Here is a 9,099-nt window from a genome sequence, read left to right as displayed (position 1 = left end):
GGATGGGAAATTGAATAAAGGGGCGGGGGGGGGGGGGGGGGGGGGGGGGGGGTGGGGAGGGGTCGCTGGCCCCAAAGTTCCATGATTCTCCCCAAACCCCAAATAGAAGAAATGTAACGAAAAATAGAAGTTATATTCATAATCTATCGAAAATTAAGAGTAAACATTTTCGCTCGATCACACTCGAGTTTTTTTCAGTTTTAGAAATAGTGGCTTAATTTTTCCGCTCTTTTTTTTATTTTTTAGTTTGTTCAAAAATCTAGACGCGTCTTGCCCCCAAACATGTCCATCTCGGGGTTGGAGGATGGGTGATACATCTCCCCAATATGTGGATGGCCTGTGTAATCACCCCCAATAATTTGAGGTCGAACTTTATATTCATTATAGTAATTATAATCATTATTATTATTATTATTATTATTATTATCATTATCATTATTATTATTACTACTACTCAGGGTTGTAATAAAAAACGTTTTTTATAAAAAAAAAACAAATAAAACGTTTTAAATCGTTTTAAAACGTTTTTTTCCCAACGAACGTTGACATTTTCTGTAAATCAATCAAACTATAGGGGAAGGCGGGGTAAGTTGTGACAGTTTTTGCTTTTTGCATGTTAGAATTGATATGATTAATAATCTTGTCGAAATAAGTACCTTGCCTTGAAATTTAATTCTTCTGAAATATTTTCCACCTATATATAACTTTCTATCCTCACACTGAAAGTCATCGTGACCTTTGAAAAAAACGATGTCAAATGGCTCAACTTGCCCCATATATGGGGTAAGTTTGAGCCACCTTCTGGGGTAAGTTGAGCCACAAAAACTATGTACAAAGTGTATGGGGGGAGAACCAGCATGTCAATTTTTTGTTTAAAGTCTTTTCACTTGCTGATTCTCTATAAATACTAACATCCTGTAAAAGGAAAAGAGCAGTCATGTAAATTTGCTCCTTTCAGCCTGCATTTCAATCAATTTTTATGGTTTGTTTGTTTTTTAAGATACATTACCATAGGAATTACCAATGCTCAACTTGCCCCATGCTGTTTGGCTCAACTTACCCCAGTCAGAACTTAGTGCGATAATTTTGTATCCACACATTTATTATGCATCCATCATATAAAAGACTATGACAAGAATGAAGATCCATACCTGGACTAATAATGTTGTTATCATGTCTTTATTATATTTAAAGATGTGTGTGTTTATAAAGCACTTATCTATTTCACACTCTTTTTTACTTTTTTGGCTGAAATTCATATTTTTCCCTCTAAAAAACTACTTTTTGTTTCAAAGTTGGAAACAATGTGGTGGGGTTAGGGGTTATGCTATGGGTCATCAATACATGACACCACCACGATGTCTGACTCATTCATTATTGGCCTGGGGCTGGTGGCTCAACTTGCCCCTATGCTCAACTTACCCCGCCTTCCCCTACACTTAATACAGCACAATTCAAGCTCTTGATGTTTTAAACACATTTTTGGAGTAAGTAAGATATAACTTCACTTTTTGTTACTGAATTTCCAATAAAAAGTTTATATTTTCCCCAAAATTATTTAGTCATTGAAATTTAATGCAAAAAAGTAAGTTGACATTTTATAAGTTTATTCCTCATACATGTACATACATACATACTTTTGAGTCTTGTCAATCTAAGGGGTGAGAAGAATTTGAACAAGGTAAGAATATAGTAATCTATATATATATAGACTATGGGCTTTCAAAGCTTAATTTCATTTAATCATTATGCTTTAATAAGCAATTATAACAATTTTAGTGCATGAAATATAAGTTTGGGTATAAATCTATAAACATAGCCCTTGAGCTGTTTTTTTTAAATATTTCTTTAATTGAGGAATTCTGATCAAAATGTTTTAACTTTTTAAAAATATTTCTTATGTACAGTTTTGGGGTTAGTTTCGTTTTTTAATGGAAATTATGGGTAATAATTTTCCAATCACGTACAGATATTGATACAGATACAAATGTTGGCGAAAAATGTTATTGAGCAATTTGGGTCTGACATGCACTTATGTAATATACCCATGCACACATCCCCAAAGTCTTGAACAACATGGCGTGGCCCTGTCCTGCTTATGGATTTATCATATAATTTTTTAGGGGGCCATTATGGTCCCCTGGGATTGTTAAGGTTGAGGGTCAAGTCCACCCCTGTAAAATGTTGATTTCAATCAGTAGAGAGATTTAAACAAGCATAATGCTGAAGATTTCATCAAAATCAGATATAAAATAAGTTATGACATTTTAAAGTGTCGCTATTTTTTTTAACAAGACAGTAATAACATCTCAGTGATATGCAAATGAGAGGGTTGATGATGTCCCTCACTATTTCTTTTGTTTTTTATTGTTTAAACAATAAAATATAATTTTTACAGATTGCATAATAATGACCTACTTGACTGAACCAAAAACGTTAAAACAATGGTAGTTCCACATGTTCAGGGAGGAATAAAACTTTATTTCACATGACAATGAGTAAATAACATGACAAAGTGATGGAGAATACATGAAAAAGTGATGGAGAAAGGGAAAATATATTAAGGAGAAAAGAGAGAGGAGAAAAAGAATGGTGTTGAGAAATAGAATTAGTTAGAAGAAAATATATCACAAGAAGAAATAAAAGTATAAAAAATATTCATCCAAAATCTTATCCAGGACCATGGATATTTATAACACACAAGTCTTAGTCTATGGGGCGTTTTAAAACACGTTTTTCTTGTAAAAAAACCGGGTGTTTTAAAACCCGTTTTAAAACATGTTTTAAAACACACCGTTTAAAACGAGCCAACCCTGCTACTACTACTAATATTATTATCATTATTATTATTATCAATATTGTTATTATTACTATTACTATTATTATTATCATCATCATCATCATTATTATTACTATTATTATTATTGTCATTACTATGATGATTATCATGATGTTAGTGATGGTTATCTTATTTACGCATATTATAGTGTTAATGCTCATTCTTTCGACCTCCATGCTCATCATGAATCATATTTCACTTCTTTTTTTTCGGAAACTGTTACAAACAGATGGATGGAGAAAGAAAAAAACCCTCCAGGATACCAATAGAAATAATAACATGTTCATGGCTAAATGCTTTTGTTCATGACATTATCTTCTTGAAATGTACTTCTTCCCGCAACCAAGGACCTACTACAATGATGTATGCCGCAAACAAGCGCATGCATGTCTCCTTCATTTCACCACCATTTAAAAACATCACTATTAATGTTAGTTTTCCTTATTCAAGTTGAATTAAAATTTAAAAGATTTTATAAAAGAGGTAAAACCATGGAAACCGATAAGAGTCCTGAATTTTTTTTCGCCAATTGCGCTCGCATTATTGATATAGTCCTAGTCTTGAAGAAAAAAAGCTAAAACAGCTTACATTTGGAAAATAACTGAAAGAATAAAAAAGAATGAGAATTAACGTTTTAAAAAGTGTATAAAGGGGATTTAACCATAAAAAATAACTAACGGATAAGAGTCCTCAAAATGACTCAAAATGAGTCATTTTGACTCATTTTTTTTTAAATTTTCAGCTCGCGTTTCGCGCTTGCATTATTGATGTAGAAATAAAGTTGTCGATCATACTTGAAACTTTGGTCTTGTAAGGACTGTCATTCCCCCACTGGCATGCAGATATGGGGTAGGGAGGCCATGGACCCACAAAAAGTTATATGAAAAAGAAAGGAGAAAGGAAAGAAATGAAAGTAAAAAGGGTAAAATGAGATACATATATTTGAATATGTCAAAATCGAAAACAAAATTAGATTTTGTATTGAAATTTTCATTTTTTGCTCCCTCGCTTCGTTTTCTCGTAGCTTTCTTGAAGGGATGCTCCGGGTGAATATATTAATTTCTAAATAAATAGAGTAAAATTCACATAGCATAATGCTGAAAATTTGATCAAAATCGGAATAACGAAGTTATTGAATTATTAAAGGTCAAGTCCACCTCAGAAAAATGTTGATTTGAATCAATAGAGAAAAAATCAGACAAGCAGAATGCTGACTCGAAAATTTCATCAAAATCGGATGTAAAATAAGAAAGTTATGACATTTCAAAGTTTCGCTTATTTTTCACAAAATAGTTATATGAACGAGTCAGTTACATCCAAATGAGAGAGTCGATGATGTCACTCACTCACTATTTCTTTTGTTTGTTATTGTTTGAATTTTACAATATTTCAATTTTTACGAATTTGACAATTAGGACCTCCTTGCCTGAAGCACAAAATGTTAAGATAATGGAATTCCACGTGTTCAGGGAGGAATGAAACTTCATTTCACATGACAATGACGAGAAAATAAAAATATTTCATAATTCAAAAAATAAAACACAAAAGAAATAGTGAGTGAGTGATGTCATCAGTTCCCTCATTTGCATACCGACCGAGATGTCATATAACTGTTTTGTGAAATGAAGCGAAACCTTAAAATGTCATAAGTTTCTTATTTTACATCCGATTTCGATGAAATTTTCAGCGTTATGCTTGTTTGATTTTTCTCTTTTTATTCAAATCAAGTTTTTGTTGGGGTGGACTTGTCCTTTAAGATTTGCATTAGTGATGTTCAGCAATATATATATAATATATATATATATATATATATATATATATTCTTCTTAGTAAAGTGTTTACTTTTATCATCAAATTGTTGAGTATATGCTTATTTAAGGCTCACATAATATATGATATATATTGCTGAACATAAAAATGCCTAAACAGATACCTATTCATGAGCATAAATGTTTAATGTTTCATTTGTGAACTGATGAGCTTAATTTCTTATCATGTGTTTGCATACTGTGACTTAAAGATTGGAAGAAATCATGTAACTGGTGAACACTTTACTAACATGAATATCAGTATGTGGGACTAGAGTGAAATTTCATGATATCTTTGGAAGAGTTTTTAAAGGTGAAGAAATAAAATATCATCAATGGTTTTAACATATTTTGTCAATATCATACAAATAATTAACATACACGAAAATCAAGTAAAAAAAAATATTTGTTCGGGGGTCAAATTCAGGGTCAAAGTAAAGGTCAAGGGTCACGACCTTATAAATCGCTCCAATACATTATTTGATGCATGTTTTGGATTCCTCTCTGAATTTCCTAATAAATGGTACCAGTTTCGTGAAAATTGGTCAACACATTATGACGCAATGGCCATTGAAAGTTGAAGGTCACGCCCACTTTTGTCAAAACAAGGAAAAAAGGGCGGGCCGTAGCGCGAGAACCGATGGACCGATTTGACTAATTTTGATTTGTTTTGTGCGTGGGCCATGGTGAATTTTATGTATACCAATTTACAACGAATTCCGAGAGGGTCGGGTGCAAAATTGCACTTTCATTGGGTGAATTGGCATGGAATGACCCATAACCCAAATTTGGTGGGAATCGGTCCAGGGGCCCCAAGATATGACCTCATGAATACACTATCCCCATTGAAGTCAATGTATTATTGGCCTTGTTCCTAATCAGGCCAATAGGCCTAATATATTGACTTCCCACTAAATTTGTGTTATAAGGGTTTTTTAAATGCTCTACCAGAATAGGTATCAAAAATGCTGAAATGCAAACAAAAATGAAAATTGATGACGTCACACTCCGGTACTCTATTACTGCCAAAAAAATCATAGGCGCAAGCTCATCCAATAATAAGGTAGTATTAGACAACTGCTGAAATAAGATTTCAGATTCAATATTTTTGTTTTTCCAGTCTTTTCAGTGCCATTCGTTATAACATTGGTGGTGGTGGTGATTTTTTTTACCTTATTGCTAAGAAAGCATGAATGCTTGTAAGCAAGCAACCAGAGGACCGACGGCTTAAGGTCCTCTCCGAAGGACCTGGTACTGAGGATTAATGCCTTACCATAATGCATAATGAAAGGTAATAAACAGATTCCCGAAATGAACATAGCCCTGCATGGGAAGCGTGGGTGTATATAGAGTCATCGCCAAGATGTTTATTGAAATTGGTTTTAATTATATAATGGAGAGATTCGACCTAAATTCCCTTCATTTTGGCGCAAAAACTTCTTTTCTTGCTTGTTAATTTTTTTCTGAACAAAATTTTAAATTTTGTATATTTAAATTTGTATATTTTCCATATTTATAACTGTCATTTTCCGCTATTCTATTATTATCAATACAAGCGCAACGTGCGAGTTCAAATGTTTTGAAATAGGTTTTATCTATATGACTAGCAACCCTCTTCTACCATTATGACTGACGAACCCCTTCTACTATTATACAGCGACCCTCATCTACTATTATGACTGGCGAACCCCTTCTATTATTATGACTAGCGACCCTCATCTACTATTATGACTGGTGACCTTCTTTTACTATTATGACCAGCGAATCTCTTTCCCCAATTATGTCTGGCGACCCTTATGATTAATGTACCCTTTTCCTATTTATGACTAGCGACCCTCATCTTATGACCCGGCCGACCCTAATATTGTTGATTGTGAATAGCGATCCTTATGATCAATTATTATACCATTATGGTCCACTGTGAATTACGACCCTTATCTTGCATTATGAATATCGGACCTTTTGACTCATGGTCCTTATATGACCTTATGACTATAGTGACCCCTTTTCCCGATTATGACCTACGAACTGTCGGGTGTAGGATTTGACACGTTATGACTAGTGGTCCTTATGACTAGTTGGTATTATGACTTGTGGTCCTTTTAAACGACTGAATCAACTTTTAAAGGCTCGCTAACTACGCTCACCGCCGCAATATCTCCAATAATTACACTTTCTTGACGATTTGGTAATCATCCCGTCGTCCAACTACGGAAAATTTGCTCGCTCGCTCGCATTTTGGATGCTACCTGTAATTCAGTAGCTTACGCCACGACATATCCATTATATAATATAGCATTGGCGGCGGAAGCCACAAAAATTAGGAAAGGTCTACCTGAAGTTTTATGATGGGCACATGTAAAAAAATTGACCAGCAAAAAAAAAAGAAAAGTGGTCGTCAACCTAAATTTTAGGGGGGGGGGAACAAGAGACATTTTAAGGGGGTCCACCAGAATTTAGGGGGGACGCAGGAAACAAAAGTGACAAGCAAAAAAAAAAAAAAGGTTATCAACTAAGAATTTAGGGGGGCCGCCCCCCACCTCAAATATTTTTGGGGATCTGTTCCCCGTCCCCCCCCGCTTCCGCCGCCTATGCAATATAGCCATTAAAATCCTTCCCAGTTATATACCCCTGTACATGTAGCCCGTGATCTGATGATTACACACCACTTGAAAAAGGTTTTTGGTCAACATTACTTTATTCCCCGCTCGCTATGCTCACTCGCCGCACTATATCCAACAATCACACTTCAAGAAATACGATTTTGGTCATCAAGTCTTCCAAATACTGAAAATTTGCTTGCTCGCATTTGGATATTAACTGTAGTTCAGTAGTTTATAACAGAACAAATTAGTTACAATTATAAACATTGAAAAAAAAATCATGAGATGCCTTCTTACGATGAAAGATGAAAAGAATTATGTGCACGATTATATATACCCCAGTATACATAGCCCTATGGGTGTGAGGGTGTCCCCGATTTTTTTCATTTTCAATATTTTGCTTTCAACCCCCCCCCCCCTCCTGCTAGAAACGGATTTACGCCAGTGCTTGTAAAATAATGATTCTCAACCATGACGATTTTCTTTACATCTAGAAAATGTTTGTAAAGGTAACTGTTATTTTATCTTTTTTTAAATTTATGAATGTAAGAAATTCCAATATTATTTTCTGGCTTAGCAGGCAATGCGGAGCTCTTGGAGAGCTGGAAACCCCTGGAATATTAGAAATAGTTTCACATCAACTGGAGACAACACACTAAATTGGCTTGCATTATAGGGTTTTCAAACAATAATTCAACTCTGTTATCTTGTTTCCACAACTACGTTTTAAATCAAACTCTAAATTCAGCTTTATTTCGTTAGCGGGAAGTGAATTCGTGCAGAGAACGGAAGAAACTCATGTTGATTCTTTTTGCTATCGACAGAATCGAGCATATGAATATGATATTTAGTTGTGGTGTTAATCACGAAATTAAATCTATGAAAATGAATACCAAAATTTGTTATTATGAAAGAATATCATGCTATCATGATCCTAGTAGAAACGGGTACTAGCTCAATCCCCCCCCCAAAAAAATACAAAAAAACTTGCCTTAGTTTGGAAGAATAGGTCAAACAATTCGAGCATGTCGACAGCTGTATTGCTTGTTAAGTTTTACCACCCTTTAGACTATCAATTCCTTTTGGTTAATATTCTTTATGCAGGTTAAAGAAGTAAAGAAAATGGAGAGGATAAAAAAAGAGAAATAAAAATAAGAAGAGGGTATAAGGGAAAGAATCATGAAACCCGAAAAGAGTACCTATGAAATTTCCACATTCAAGTAAATATTTAAAAATTGCAGCTTACGTTAAACTTTCTCGCTCTCATTATTGATCTAGTCCTTGTAGTCTATCAAAACTTCAGTATTAAGGGCTATAAACCTCTACACAATTATAAACCAGAAAAACAGCTTTCAGATATCTAAGCAGCCACTAAACCCCTCATTTGTGTCAGTCACGTACCCCTCCTCATCTTCCTTCTCCTCCTCCTTCTTCTTTTTTGTTCTTCTTCCTCCCCTATTCCACTTCTTCTTCTTTCTTCTCCTTCTTCATCTCTCCTTCTTTTTCTTCTTCAAATAAACAATAAAATCTGACAATTTTATTTCGACGACAAAAATGATAAAACGCTGTATGTTCATATCTAATACAGAAAGCACCGTGACGGTATATAACATAGCGTTGTACTCTATATTTATCTTATGGTATATATAATTCCGAACCTTGGAAATTGATAAGGGAAAGGAAAACTTATGCTTGTTTTCCGCGGTTTTCTTTCGACAGCTCTCGTTGGCTTATACCGCACATGATATCGGAGTTTGACCCCCGGCCTGCATCATGATTAAAAAAGCGCGCTTAGAATGTTCCGTTCCTGTCTTTGGTAAAACATCAGATCAAGCTTCACATTTGCATT

The sequence above is a fragment of the Lytechinus variegatus genome, chromosome 3 (assembly GCF_018143015.1).
Source record: "Lytechinus variegatus isolate NC3 chromosome 3, Lvar_3.0, whole genome shotgun sequence".
NCBI classification, from domain to species: domain Eukaryota; kingdom Metazoa; phylum Echinodermata; class Echinoidea; order Temnopleuroida; family Toxopneustidae; genus Lytechinus; species Lytechinus variegatus.
Note: the sequence above shows the minus strand (reverse complement) of the source record.